The sequence below is a fragment of the Saimiri boliviensis genome, chromosome 4 (assembly GCF_048565385.1).
Source record: "Saimiri boliviensis isolate mSaiBol1 chromosome 4, mSaiBol1.pri, whole genome shotgun sequence".
In the NCBI taxonomy this organism is placed as follows: Eukaryota; Metazoa; Chordata; class Mammalia; order Primates; family Cebidae; genus Saimiri; species Saimiri boliviensis.
In genome coordinates, this window is record NC_133452.1 from 78,128,169 (window position 1) to 78,141,583 (window position 13,415).

A 13,415-nucleotide genomic window follows, 5' to 3' on the forward strand; every position below is an offset into this window, starting at 1 on the left:
AGAAAAATTAGGAAGATACACGTAAGCAGAAAGAAAATGAACACCTCCCTAATCCCACTGCTTAAGATGACCAGTGTTAACATCCGGGGCATGTCCTTTCTGATTTTTCACATTCTTATACATGTTGGATTTTTCTTACAATAGTGGGACTCACACTGTATCATCTATTTTGCAATGTGCTTTCTATGTCAACAAATATACACTTGAAACATTATTCTTTATGGCTGCATTTTATGACTTTTATGAATGCCCTAATTTGTTTATCCAAATCTTCAAAGATTTTTAGATACTATACCTGGATCCGTTTGTTGCATGGAATTTTAACTTCGCGATTGTTTTATAATAGTTGAGGCACACTGACCAGGTTCCACCTAAAGCCCACAGATGTATCAGAATATCAGCAATAATGTTTAGCTCTCAGAAACCAAGCATAGTAACGTGAAATCCAGCTAAAAGCATTTTGTATTGAACTACAGCATTTAGTTCCTCAGGCTCATCTATCAATTAGGGTGATAAGCAGGCACTCAAAAGCTAGCTTTTCAATTATGTTTCTACCTTCAACTGAAATGTTCCTGTCATTGCACATCGTGTAGTAATTTTGAAAAGGCTTCATCTTAGCAACCAAGTGATAACTTTAAAATCGAGAATCTGAACCAATTAATTCCTAACATTAATTACTTCTTTTAAAACAAAAGGCGCTTTAAAGTAAGTGACTGCAAATATACTTTTTATCCCACTAACGGTCCTTATCTCTTTTTCCCTCAGCTCACAATTCTGTTGACAACTCATGCTCAGTCTCAAATCATCATTCAAATCATAATTAAAGCATAATTCTGAGCTCTCTTTGTACATGCTAATTCCAAAACCACCAGATGTAAAAGCCACACAGAAATTCCTATAGAGTATTATTAGCTTGCAAGGAGCAGAATTAAGATGCATAAAAGTATCTTCTATAGCAAGTAAATATTTTGGTTTTAATTACATTATTACCTTGTTTTATGCTACTAATTACTACAATTTACTGCATAATTGACTCTCAGAGAAAAGTATTAACAGAGCAGTTCTGTAGTCTTAAACTGAAGATAGTATATACTAATGATTTTGCCTAACTACCCACTTCCCTTAAAAAAATGTGAAGTATTTTTTGTAATAACTTTGATAAATCTCTTTCCTATTTTTGCACTAATATATAAAGGTAGATACTACAGTTATTTGCCAATTTATTTATCTATAAATCACAGGACAATAAAAAAATTATATTACTGAGCTGTGGACAATATATTATCTGTCTTTATTTCCTGGCATCCAGCTCAGAACTTGAAACTTAGTAGGTGCTCAATAAATTTTACTAAAGTAATGAGTTATCATTTAAAGTGATCTTTTAACTTGACATCATAAAAGCAGTATTTTTAATCCTAGCTAGTGTCTATTTCAGCTTTTACAGATTAAAAACCTGCAGGCTTTAGAGCAGAAGACTGAACATTAGAAATAATAACAGTTTGCTGTAGATTGAAAACAAATGAACTCATTCTGAGACTCGAGAGTCATTCATAAGCCACTTGAGCTGCCTGTCCTCTTGCAGTTTATGACCTCAGTCGAGTCTTTTCAGTGAAATAAAGCCTTGTGTTCACTCCAGGGCCATCTATTGTTCTCTCTGTAATTTGCACCAAACTTTAAAGGTTATAAATATTTGCAGTGAAGCCTAGTTGCTGAGCTGTATTCATTCACACTTAGGTGCCTTTTTTATTATTATTATTAACTGCATGACCAGGGACTGCCATTTACTTACTTCATAATAACCTGATAATACGTACCTTTGAACTCAGGATGTTCTTCAAATGTCATGATTTATTAAGTCCTCCTTGGTCACATAACAGTCAACCTCGTCAGATTCAACTAGGCCAACCTCATTCTCTAAGGAGTAGTAGCTAGCAATAAAAAGTGAAAAGTTATTTCTTACATGAAACTATAAATACTTGAATTCTTTTTCAGATTAAAAAAATTTTCTGGGTAACTTATATTGCAAATGACAATGAAATGAATGAAAATAAGCATAGTTAAATATATAAATTTTCTCTGCCTATTCACTTCAAAGCCTATTTCCATCTTATCACTGTGCTTTTTCTTTAATTTCCCTTGAACTAATGTGCCCTCTAATGGTTAAAATAAAAATATAATCAAAACCATAAAATAAGGGCCAACATATTAATTGCAAGAAATATTTCTACCTAAAAGATACTTCTTTAACTCAAAACTATGCCTTCAAGATCAAAATGTATTTCTTTTAATAAAGAACAAGAAGAATAAGCATTTTATTTGTTCTATACAGCAGACCATGCAAATGAAATACAGCAAACTGACTTTCATCAATAAATTCAAATGTTAGTTCCTATAAACAAGCATCAAGTATTAAGGCTTGCATACACTGATAATGAAATATAGACCAGGTTATGCCTATTTTAATATCATAATTTAAGCATTTAAGAAATGTTACTCCAAAAATAGATTTTTTTGATTCTTTCTTCATTTTTATTTTTCTAACCTGAAGTGAATGTCCTCACATTCTTCAAAAAAGTAGACATATGTACACACAAAAAGTTAAATAGCTGTGCTTTTTTGTTCACAGTTTACCCTCTGTATTCATGCTTTCATTTTTTTGTTGCAATGTAATATTAGAAAGTAATGCATATGAAGTAATTACCCACTTAATGTGAGCAATGACAATCATCAAGCCAGATAAGAAAGGGATTTAGGAAGAAATTATTGAATGGTTTACCTTGACTAATTAAGTTCAGGAAAAGTATTGTCATTTTATAACAGAATTTATTTCTAACAAGATTTTGGTCCCGACAGAAAAATATAGAGAGAGAAAACATACTTAATTCTGTCTAGAAGGGTAGAGTTGAAATCAAAGACAGAAACAAACTATCATGCTAAAAGACATTCTGCCTTGTTTAACCATTATTGTTAGTACTTGAGATAATTCGTTTCTTATCAAAACATTATAATATGTACTTAACATGAAATTTTCAAGTATCTTCCAATTGGTGATACTTAAACAAAAAACTGCCTTTTTTTTCCTGTCTCAGAAAGTAAAGACGTTATTTTTTTCTATTGTATACATGGAGTACATGTCATTGAAGTAAACTGATCTCTCAAAGACTGCACTAAGTTAGTGATGGAAGTAGTATTCAAATTTAGAATTATTTATGTGATTTGCTGATTTTGGTGGTGCTTTGTGTGTATCACAGGAATGTTTAATTTTGTTAAAGAAAAAAATACATTTAGCTGACATAAATTTCTGCCTTTATCTTCCAGCACTCATTGGTGGAAGATAAAGATGTATAGATGTACAATAAATATTCTATGCATGATATAATATTTTAAGTGAATAGAAAAATAACGAAAGGGCTACAGGATCAGGAACAGGAAACCCGAATTCTAGTTCTGTTTGTGCTATACCAAGTGACCTTGAGCAAGGTATGAAAGACTCTAATCCTTGATTGTTCACCCTCTGAGGAGGAAAATTGAATTAGATCACCTAGGAGCTCCCTTCTAATTTTAAACTTCCAGTTTTTAAAATAATACACATTGAAAAGATCCATACACATTTTGTATATACAATGTAAAATTACAAAATGTTATTTAGCTTTTTTTATCTTTTTGTTATACTTTAAGTTCTTGGATACACGCACAGAACGTGCAGGTTTGTTACATAGGTATACATGTGCCATGGTGGTTTGCTGCACCTATCAACCTATCATCTACATTAGGTATCCTAATGCTATCCCTCCTCTAGCCCCCCAACCCCCAACAGGCCCTGGTGTCTGATGATCCTCTTCCTGCGTCTATGAGTTCTCATTGTTCAACTCCTATTTATGAATGAGAACATGCGGTGTTTGATTTTCTGTTCTTGTGTTAGTTTGCTGAGATGATGGTTTCCAGCTCCATTCATGTGCCTGACAAAGGACATGAACTCACCCTTCTTTATGGCCGCATAGTATTCTATGGGGTATATGTGCCACATTTTCTTTATCCAGTCTATTATTGATGAGATTTGGGTTGGTTCCATTGTGAATGTTTGGAATGTTTTTCCATTTGTTTGTGTCCTCTCTTATTTCTTTGAGCAGTGGCTTGTAGTTCTCCTTGAAGAGGTTCTTCAAGTCCCTTGTAAGCTGTATTCCTAGATATTTCATTCTCTTTATATCAATTGTGAATTGAAGTTTGCTCATGACTTGGCTCTCTATTATTGGTGTATAGGAAGGCTTGTGATTTTTGCACATTGATTTTGTATCCTGAGATTTTGCTGAAGTTGCTTATCAGCTTAAGGAGATTTGGGGCTGAGAAGATGGGGTTTTCTAAATATACAATCAAGTCATCTGCAAACAGAGGCAATTTGACTTCCTCTTTTTCTATTTAAATACCCTTTATTTCTTTCTCTGGTCTGATTGCCCTGGCCAAAATTTCCAATACTATGTTGAATAAGAATAGTGAGAGAGAGAATCCTTGTCTTGTGCCAGTTTTCAAAGGGAATGCTTCCATCTTTTGCACATTAAGTGTGATATTGGCTGTGGGTTTGTCATAAACAGCTCTTATTTTTTTGAGATATGTTCCATCAACACCTAGTTTATTGAGAGTTTTTAGCATAAAGGGGTGTTGAATTTTATCAAAGATCTTTTCTGCATCTGTTGAGATAATCATGTGGTTTTTGTCATTGGTTCTGTTTATGTGATGGATTATGTTTATTGATTTGCATTACGTTGAACCAGCCTTGAATCCCAGGGTTGAAGCTGACTTGATGATGGTGGATAAGCTTTTTGATGTGCTGCTGGATTCCATTTTCTAGTATCTTATTGAGGATTTTCACATCACTATTCATCAGGGATATTGTCCTAAAATTTTCTTTTCTTGTTGTGTCTTTGCCAGGCTTTGGTATCAGCATGATGCTGGCCTCATAAAATGAGTTAAGGAGAAATCCCTCTATTCTATTTCTTCGAATATCTCAGAAGGAATGGTACCAGATCCTCTTTGTACCTGTGGTAGAATTTGGCTGTGAATTTCTCTAGTCCTGGGCTTTTTTAGGTTAGTAGGCTATTAATTACTGCCTCAATTTCAGAACTTGTTATTGTTCTATTCAGGGATTCAAATTCTTCCTGATTTAGTCTTGGGAGGGTGTATGTGTCCAGGAATTTATCCATTTCTTCTAGATTTCCTAGTGTTTATTTCTGTAGAGGTGTTTATAGTACCATCAGAGATTATGGTAGTTTGTATCTCTGTGGAATCAGTGGTGATAGTCCCTTTATCATTTTTTATTGTACCTATTTGATTCTTCACTCTTTTCTTCTTTATTAGTCTGGCTAGTGGTCTATCTATTTTGTTAATCTTTTCAAAATACCAGCTCCTGGGTTCATTGACTTTTTGAAGGGATTTTTGTTCTCTGTCTCCTTCAGTTCTGCTCTGATCTTAGTTATTTCTTGTCTTCTGCTAGCTTGGGTCTTGACTATTTATCCAATTTGCCAGTCTGTGTCCTACACTTGGGGCATTTAGCTCATTTACATTTAAGGTTAATACTGTTATGTGTGAATTTGATCCTGTCATTATGATGCTAGCTGGTTATTTTGCCTCTTAATTGATGCAGTTTTTTTATAGTGTTGATGGTTTTTACAATTTGGTATGTTTTTGCAGTGTCTGGTACCTGTTTTTCCTTTCCATATTTAGTGCTTCCTTCAAAAGCTCTTGTAAGGTAAGCCTTGTGGTGACAAAATGTCTGAGCATTTGCTTGTCTGTAAAGGATTTTATTTATCCTTTGCTTATGAAGCTTAGTTTGGCTGGATGTGAACTTACAGGTTGAAAATTCTTTTCATTAAGAATGTTGAATATTGGCCCCCGCTCTCTTCTGGCTTGTAGGGTTTCGGCAGAGAAATCTGTTGTTATCTGATGGGCCTTTTTGAGTGACCTGACCTTTCTCTCTGGCTGCCCTCAACATTTTTTTCCTTCATTTCAATCATGGTGAATCTGACGATTATGTTTCTTGGGGTTGCTCTTCTCAAGGAGTATCTTTGGGGTGTTCTCTGTATTTCCTGAATTTGAATGTTGACCTGTCTTGCTAGGTTGATGAAGTTCTCCTGGATAATACCCTGAAAAGTGTCTTCCAACTTGGTTCCCTTCTCTCTGTCACTTTCAGGTACACCAATCAAATATAGGTTTGGTCTTTTCACATAGTCCCATATTTCTTGGAGGCTTTGTTCATTCCATTTCATTCTTCTTTCTCTAATTTTGTCTCATGCTTTATTTCATTAAGTTGATCTTCAGTCTTTGATACCTATTCTTCCACTTGATCAATACAGGTATTGATAATTGTGTCTGCTTCACCAAGTTCTTATGCTGTGTTTCTCAGCTCCATCAGGTCATTTATGTTCTTCTCTATGCTGGTTATTCTAGTTAGCAATTCATCTAACCTTTTTTTCAAGGTTCTTAGCTTCCTTGCATTGGGTTGGAACATGCTCCTTTAGCTTGGAAGAGTTTGTTATTACTCACTTCCTGAAGCCTGCTTCTGTCAATTTGTCAAACTCATTCTCCATCCAGTTTTGTTTCCTTGCTGGTGAGGAGTTGTGATCCTTTGGAGGAGAAGAGGCATTCTGGTTTTTGGAATTTTCAATTTTTTTTGCACTGGTTTTTCCTCATCTTCATGGATTTATCTATCTTTGGTCTTTGATATTGGTGACCTTTGGATGGGGTTTCTATGTGGACATCCATTATGTTGATGTTGATGCTATTCCTTTCTGTTTATTATTTTTCCTTCTAACAGTCAGCCCCTCACCCCCACTGCAGGCCCACTGGAATTTGCTGGAGGTCCACTCTAGACCCTGTTTGCCTGTGTATCACTAGCAGAGGCTGCAGAACAGCAAAGACTGCTGCCTGTTCCTTCCTCTGGAAGCTCTACCCCAGAGGGGCACCCACCAGATGCCAGCCAGAGCACTCCTATATGAGGTGTTTGTTGATCCCTGCTGGGTGGGGTCTCCCAGTCAGAAGGCACAGGGCTCAGGGACCCACTTGAAGAGGCAGTCTGTCCCTTAGCAGAGCTTGAGCACTGTGCTGGGAGATCTGCTGCTCTCTTCAGAGCTGGCAGGCAGGAACATTTAAGGCTGCTGAAACTGCACCCATAGCCACTCCTTCTCCCAGGTGCTCTGTCCCAGGGAGATGGAAGTTTTATCTATAAGCCCCTAACTGGGGCTGCTGCCTTTCTTTCAGAGAAGCCCTGCGCAGAGAGGAGGAATCTAGAGAGGTAATCTGGCTACAGCAGCTTTGCCAAGCTATGGTGGGCTCCACCCAGTCCAGGTGGCTTTGTTTACACTGTGAGGAGAAAATCACCTACTCAAGCCTCAGTAATGGCAGACACCCCTCCCCCAACCAAGCTCAAGCATCCCGGGTCAACTTCAGACTGCTGTGTTGACAGCGAGAATTTCAAGCCAGTGGCTCTTAGCTTGCTGGGCTCCATGGCAGTAGGATCCACTGAGCTAGACTGCTTGGCTCCCTGGCTTCAGCCCCCTTTCCAGGGAGTGAACAGTTCTGTCTCACTGGTGTTCCAGGTGCCACTGGAGTATATATAAAAAAAACGGCTGCAGGTAGCTTGGTGTCTGCCCAAACAGCTGCCCAGTCTCACACTTGAAACCCTGGTGGTGTAGGCACCAAGGGAATCTCCTGGTCTGAGGATTGTGAAGACCATGGGAAAAGCATAATATCTGGGCCAGAATGCACCATTTCTCATGGCACAGTTCCTCATGGCTTCTCTTGGCTAGGAGAAGGAGTTCTCTGACCCCTTGCACTTCACAGGTGAGGCAACACCCCACCCTGCTTTGGCTCACCCTCCATGGGCTGCGCCCACATTCTAACCAATCTCAATGAGATGAGCCAGGTACCTCAGTTGGAAATACGGAAATCATCCACCTTTTATGTTGATCTTGCTGGGAGCTGCACTCCAGAGCTGTTCCTATTCAGCCATCTTACCGGCTCTTAGCTTTTTAAAATAATATATTTTTTTCTTTTCAATTTCATTGTTGTATTTAATCATTTTGCAAAAAAATGCGTAATAGTCAAACAAATTAGGATAGGATAAAATATCTGGTGAAAGTGCTTTTCAGCTATTATCACTGAGAATCAATGTAAGTAATTCCCACTATCATTTGACCTGTTTACACTGATTTTGATTAAGTCATTTAGCTTTTGTTTTGTTTTGCTTTGCTTTCTGGTGTATGTTCCTACCTCTATATTTTAGAGACAGGAATTATTTCCTCTATACCAGCTCCCCATGGTATCACTGTTCAATAAAGGAGTCCTCAATAAGATTGACCAACATAATCAAGATTGACTATGCCAGTTTAATGAATGGAATACAACTGGGATCAAGTGAGTGAATTATCAGTAAAAGAGGTAAATGAATATCTTCTCATGTTCTTTATGGAGAACTTAGGCACAATATATCAAAGGGTTTAAAATAATGATAAATGATTGGAACTAGAGATGTTTTGGCGATAAAAGTAAAAATACTCAAAAAAATCAACACAACTCACATTATGCAAATTTAGAACTGGCAGTATACCACCCCTAGTTCTTGAATCTCATAATGTCCCACTATGAAGACTATGAAGACAGCCGAGAATCAAGGAGTAATCAGTCCCGTGGTTCCTTCCTCTGTGATTTCTCAGCACAGTGTCAGCCTTGTGGAGCCTCTGTTGAGGTCACCAGCAGTGTGGAGGTAGCCAGGATTGGCAGGTAGGCCAAGGAGCCTCGGAGTATCGACTAGAAAACCTCCCTTTGTCCTTGTTCTCCCCAGCTCTCTTTCATACTTTTATTCTCTGGAAGCAAGAGGAAGTCTTTTCCTTCTATCAAGAAAAACTGAAGCCTAGGCTGTGTGTATAGTCCAGGTATAGATAGAATTGATGGCCAGGAACCTGCATTCCCTACATTTACTCCTCACTTCAGTCAGATGCTACTTTTCTTTGCCTCTGCCTGCTCACCTGGGCTCACTGCATGGTTATTACTTCTGCTTCCTTAACACCATATGTCATACCCACATGTGAGAAAGCACACTGAAGGTCATCCGTAACTGTAGCCTGATTCTTTAATTTCTGATCTCAGATACCAGATGTTTTATCTTGGTCTCTAATTATTTACTTCATGACCTCCTACCCTGGCCCCTAAAATTACAAACCTCTGAAGTCTGCTCAGCCCTTCAGACATTACTGCAATTGGAGACCTCCCTCTAGAATCATCAGTACTAGAGGCATGAGAGGCAGAATAAGGTGGCTGTTATGACATGGACTCTGTGGGCAAAATACTTGGGTTTTAATCCCAAATCTTTTACTTACTAGCTTTGTGGCCAGAGGCAATTAACTTAATCTCCCTAGATGTCAGTTTCCTCTTCTATAAAATAGGGACAAGTGTAGCAACCTCATAGAGTTATCATGAGGATTCATCCTGTTTCTAAAATAAAATGTTCAGAAAAATGTCTGGCACGTAATAAGTGATCAAAAATGTTAGCTGTTATTAGAGTGGCCAATTTCACTTTTTATCTCAGTCATAATGGCAGAACACTAAAAAAGCAATTAAATTAATTTTAATGACTCGACCATCTGACAATCTTAGTTTCTATTTTTTAAAATCAAGGTGCTCATAAATCCTAGTTTTCCAATTTATACCTGTTGTCCTGGGGTAATTATTAATAGCAACCCCCTTTATTCTCAGAAGTGTCCAGATTTGGACAATAACATATGTAATCACCCTAATTATAGTATACAGTACTCAGTTGTTCTCCTGTACAATTAGAAGAATGAATTAGATGGCCTCTGAAATCATGTAAAACATGAGAGTTTTCTGAAAACATGTGTTATATATATGGACAGAAATATTAGGGTGTTTTCTAAATAAATTCTAAAATCTCATAAAGGGCTATTAGCTTCAGTGAAGATGACATAATTTCATGGCTTTTTAAATTTTTAAAATATATAAAACGTGAACTTACATGTATGTGGAGAGTTGATTTATTTTGCATGTTCAAAATGCATAAGAACATCTCTGGAACTGTTCCCTCACTCTCCTTCAGTTCTTCCTCTCCTCTTCCCTACTTGCTTTCACTCTCTCTTCTCTTCATTAGATCTGAGGTAGAGTAGGGAGTGGGCAAGAAAAGAGAGAGCTTTATCCCTCTCCTAAAACTCAACCTATACTCAGTTAATTCAGGGTTCCCAAAAAAAAGTTTCATTTGGTTCATTGCTAAACATTTCAAAATACTTAAAGCCAGAAATAGTTTTTGGAGGATGACATAATCTTTTAAGGTTAAATTAAATACATCACATGAGAATTGTTTTTATTTTTTATCTCTTTTCTATCATACAGATATGTTTTTCCAATTCCAATATTGTACTATTTATGTCCATCTTAAAATTACTTTTAATCACTCTGCTTAAGTCATTGATAAAACTTATAAAATTTAAGCCAAATAAATAACACTTATAGAGCATATATTGCAATCAATACTACTTACTTTAAAAGTTGGTTGATGTATAAACATAGTTCACAATTATGAAAATAGAGATTTTATATACTTCGGTAGACATGCAAAATTTAATCTTAAATATGAATCACACTATAATTGTGTGATTGTTGCAATGAGCTGAAAGAAAAAAAAAACAAGGATCCTGCAGAGAACAAGAAATTGTGAAAGCAATCATAGTGGGAAATAATTGTTACATTTATGATTCTTTCAATTATGGATTATGGAGACGATTGCACGGCAACCTCTTCAGTTTCAAGACAGCATGGTGTTTTTTATAATAAGCCTCTGAATAAAGCAACTGTTATCAATAGTGTTTGCAACTTAATTGGCTACCTTTGAAGCTAAGGAAGTCTTTTTTGCTTTCCAGCTTTGATTCCCAGCTATATTTTAAAACATTGGCATTCTGTCCAGCTGTTTAACCTCCATTTATGTTCACAGTTGCTCTGGAGGATAGTGCACATACATTTTACTAGAGCTGAGTAACATTTTCACAAGGGAGAAATAAACCTTACAATAAGCCCAGAATCTGTTAAGCATTCATAAGTTTATGTGTTTATACAACAACATGCCTACACTGCACCTCTGCCCTATTATAATTGCACTTAACATAAAAAGGAACATCACCTCAAACCACAAGTAGAATTTATTAAGTCCTTAAACAAAGCTGGCCACTCATGCTTAGCCCATTTACCAGAAATAGTATTAATAAGGAATGCACTCCTGTTTAAAAGTTTGTCTAGAAGAAGCTTTGCCTCCAACAGGCTTTGGTCTCTGGAAGGCCAATGTTCTCAAAAGCATCTGCCCCAACTGAAATGCCAGCCAGTGAAGATAGCTGCTTGAGAAATGACAGTTTCATGGCCCTGGTTTGTGTAACCAAGAAGAGGGAGGCTTAGTAATACCAGAAAGAGGGGGTGAAAAAGAAAGCACAAATGTACAACTTGTGATTAAAAAGGGGAGACCAGGAAGTCTAATGACCCAAATATCTTGGAAGGTAAAATCTGGGGGAGGCACTCATCTCAAGCTCATTTCAATGATCCATCCCATTTGCTTTTCCTATAGTGAGGTTTCAGCTATAATATAACAATATCCTCTTTATGTCGTCAAAAAAAAAAAGTGTTCATTTGATGTCTGTTGGCATTCAATCAGTAATACCAAAATAGAAAGTATATGAGTAGATTATTAGAGACACCAATATTTTAAAAGCAATACACTGATTTGGAGTGAAGTTTCACACAGTGATATTATCTCAAATAACTCAGCATTTTGATTGGTTTTACCAAGACGATTTCTGGTTTTCCTGGATAATCAGTGCTCATCTAAAACTATTTGGAAGGAAGTAAATGCAGTTCTGGGCAGTAAGGTCCCAGTCATGATTTTCACTCAATCAGCTCCTGCAGAGGAGTCCTTCTGTCCCTCAGACAGTTCCTTCTGTTGCTGTCCCTACACCCTGCTGTCCCTAAACAAAGATATGTAATCACTTCAGAGATGTTGAAAGACTCCCAAAATGCCTCCCCATGAAATTCAGTACTGACAATTCCTCACTTTTATGGCTTTTCCTGTACCTCAAATGATTGGTTCCAGAAAGCCCTTATTAAAATACAAATATGTTACTGGAAGTCCTAACACTTTGTCATCCACTATGATAGCAAAACCATCCTTGCAGTTTCATAGGTTCTTTGTTAGAAAAGGCATTGAAAAAATATGATTTGTTTTCATTCATCCAAACATATATTGTCAACCAACCACAGCTAGACTAATTGCTGGGAATCTCAAGATAAATCTTATAAAATGTCTCTACCCTCAAAGGGTTTACTGTCTGTTAAGGAAGATGGAATACTACATACAAATCATTTAATTGCATGTAATAGATGAGTCTTAATAAGGAATTATTTGATTTAAAAAAAATCATTTTGGCCAGTTAAATAAAGTAAATATTAGCATAAAGAGTTAAGAGTATCTAATGAGCAATAGCAGTCTCAAGAGGAACACAATCAGCAATTGATAGGCCAACAGGAACCAAAATGGCATCCCACTCCTCTCTCTTTCTTAGGCCCCCAAATATCTCTTACAGACACTTTTTCTTGCAATCTGCTTTATTTTCCTACTCTTTTCCACAGATCAGCTTTCTTGGCTGCACGTGTGACTATGAGACCTTTAAGACCATGAATAAGACATTCATCCAACACCCATAACCAACTAATTCACTCACTCTATATCGCTCTATCAATTCCTCAGAAAGAGAATCTGATATAATGTATACCAGGTCTAAGGACACATTCTCTTAAAAGAAAGTGTGGTGATGAGAAGGAAATACTTGCCCACTCCAGGAGAGTAAAATAATTTCAAGGTGAGCCTTGAAAGAAAGGTAGGCATCTTTCAGAGAAACAAAGGGGAAAAGTCAGTCTAAGCAGACAGAATGACATGCTCAAAGGTATGGATGGAGCAAAACAACCCATAAACAGCCCATAAAGACCCATGTATAAAGGTGCATGGCCAAGAGGCAATTTATGAAGCTGTGAAGATAGCCAGGGATCAGATGAATAAGTACTTTTTATGCTCTGCTAATGAGTATGATTTTTATCCTACAGCTGATGGAGGCAGGGTGTCAAAATATTTAAGCAGAGGAGAGACAAAAGTAGACCTGTGTTTTAGAAAGAAAACTCTAACAGCAGGGTGAAGGATGGACTGAACACACCACTTGAAAAGCTATTTCAGTAATTCAGACAAAAGATGGTGCAGACTCAAAATAAGACCATGGTAAAGAGGAAGGTTTCAAAAATATTAAGAAAGTAGAATCTAAAATGGAATGGGGTCAGTTCAGAAAACCAAAGAATCATAAGCTTTGATATGGAGAAGAGAAGCA

The 13,415-nt window shown here is 36.8% G+C and overlaps 1 long non-coding RNA gene across 1 annotated transcript in view; it reads right to left on the bottom strand.

Moving 5' to 3' along the window:
- Nucleotides 1-201: 201 nt before the first annotated feature.
- The window catches only part of LOC141584284 (uncharacterized), a 42,935-nt gene continuing 29,721 nt past the window's right edge, over nt 202-13,415 (bottom strand). The window contains exons 2-4 of the long non-coding RNA XR_012517235.1: nt 10,022-10,155; nt 1,815-1,928; nt 202-371 (exon numbers count right to left, since the gene is read on the bottom strand). This is a non-coding gene — a long non-coding RNA (uncharacterized LOC141584284). The remainder of the gene's footprint in view (nt 372-1,814; nt 1,929-10,021; nt 10,156-13,415) is intronic.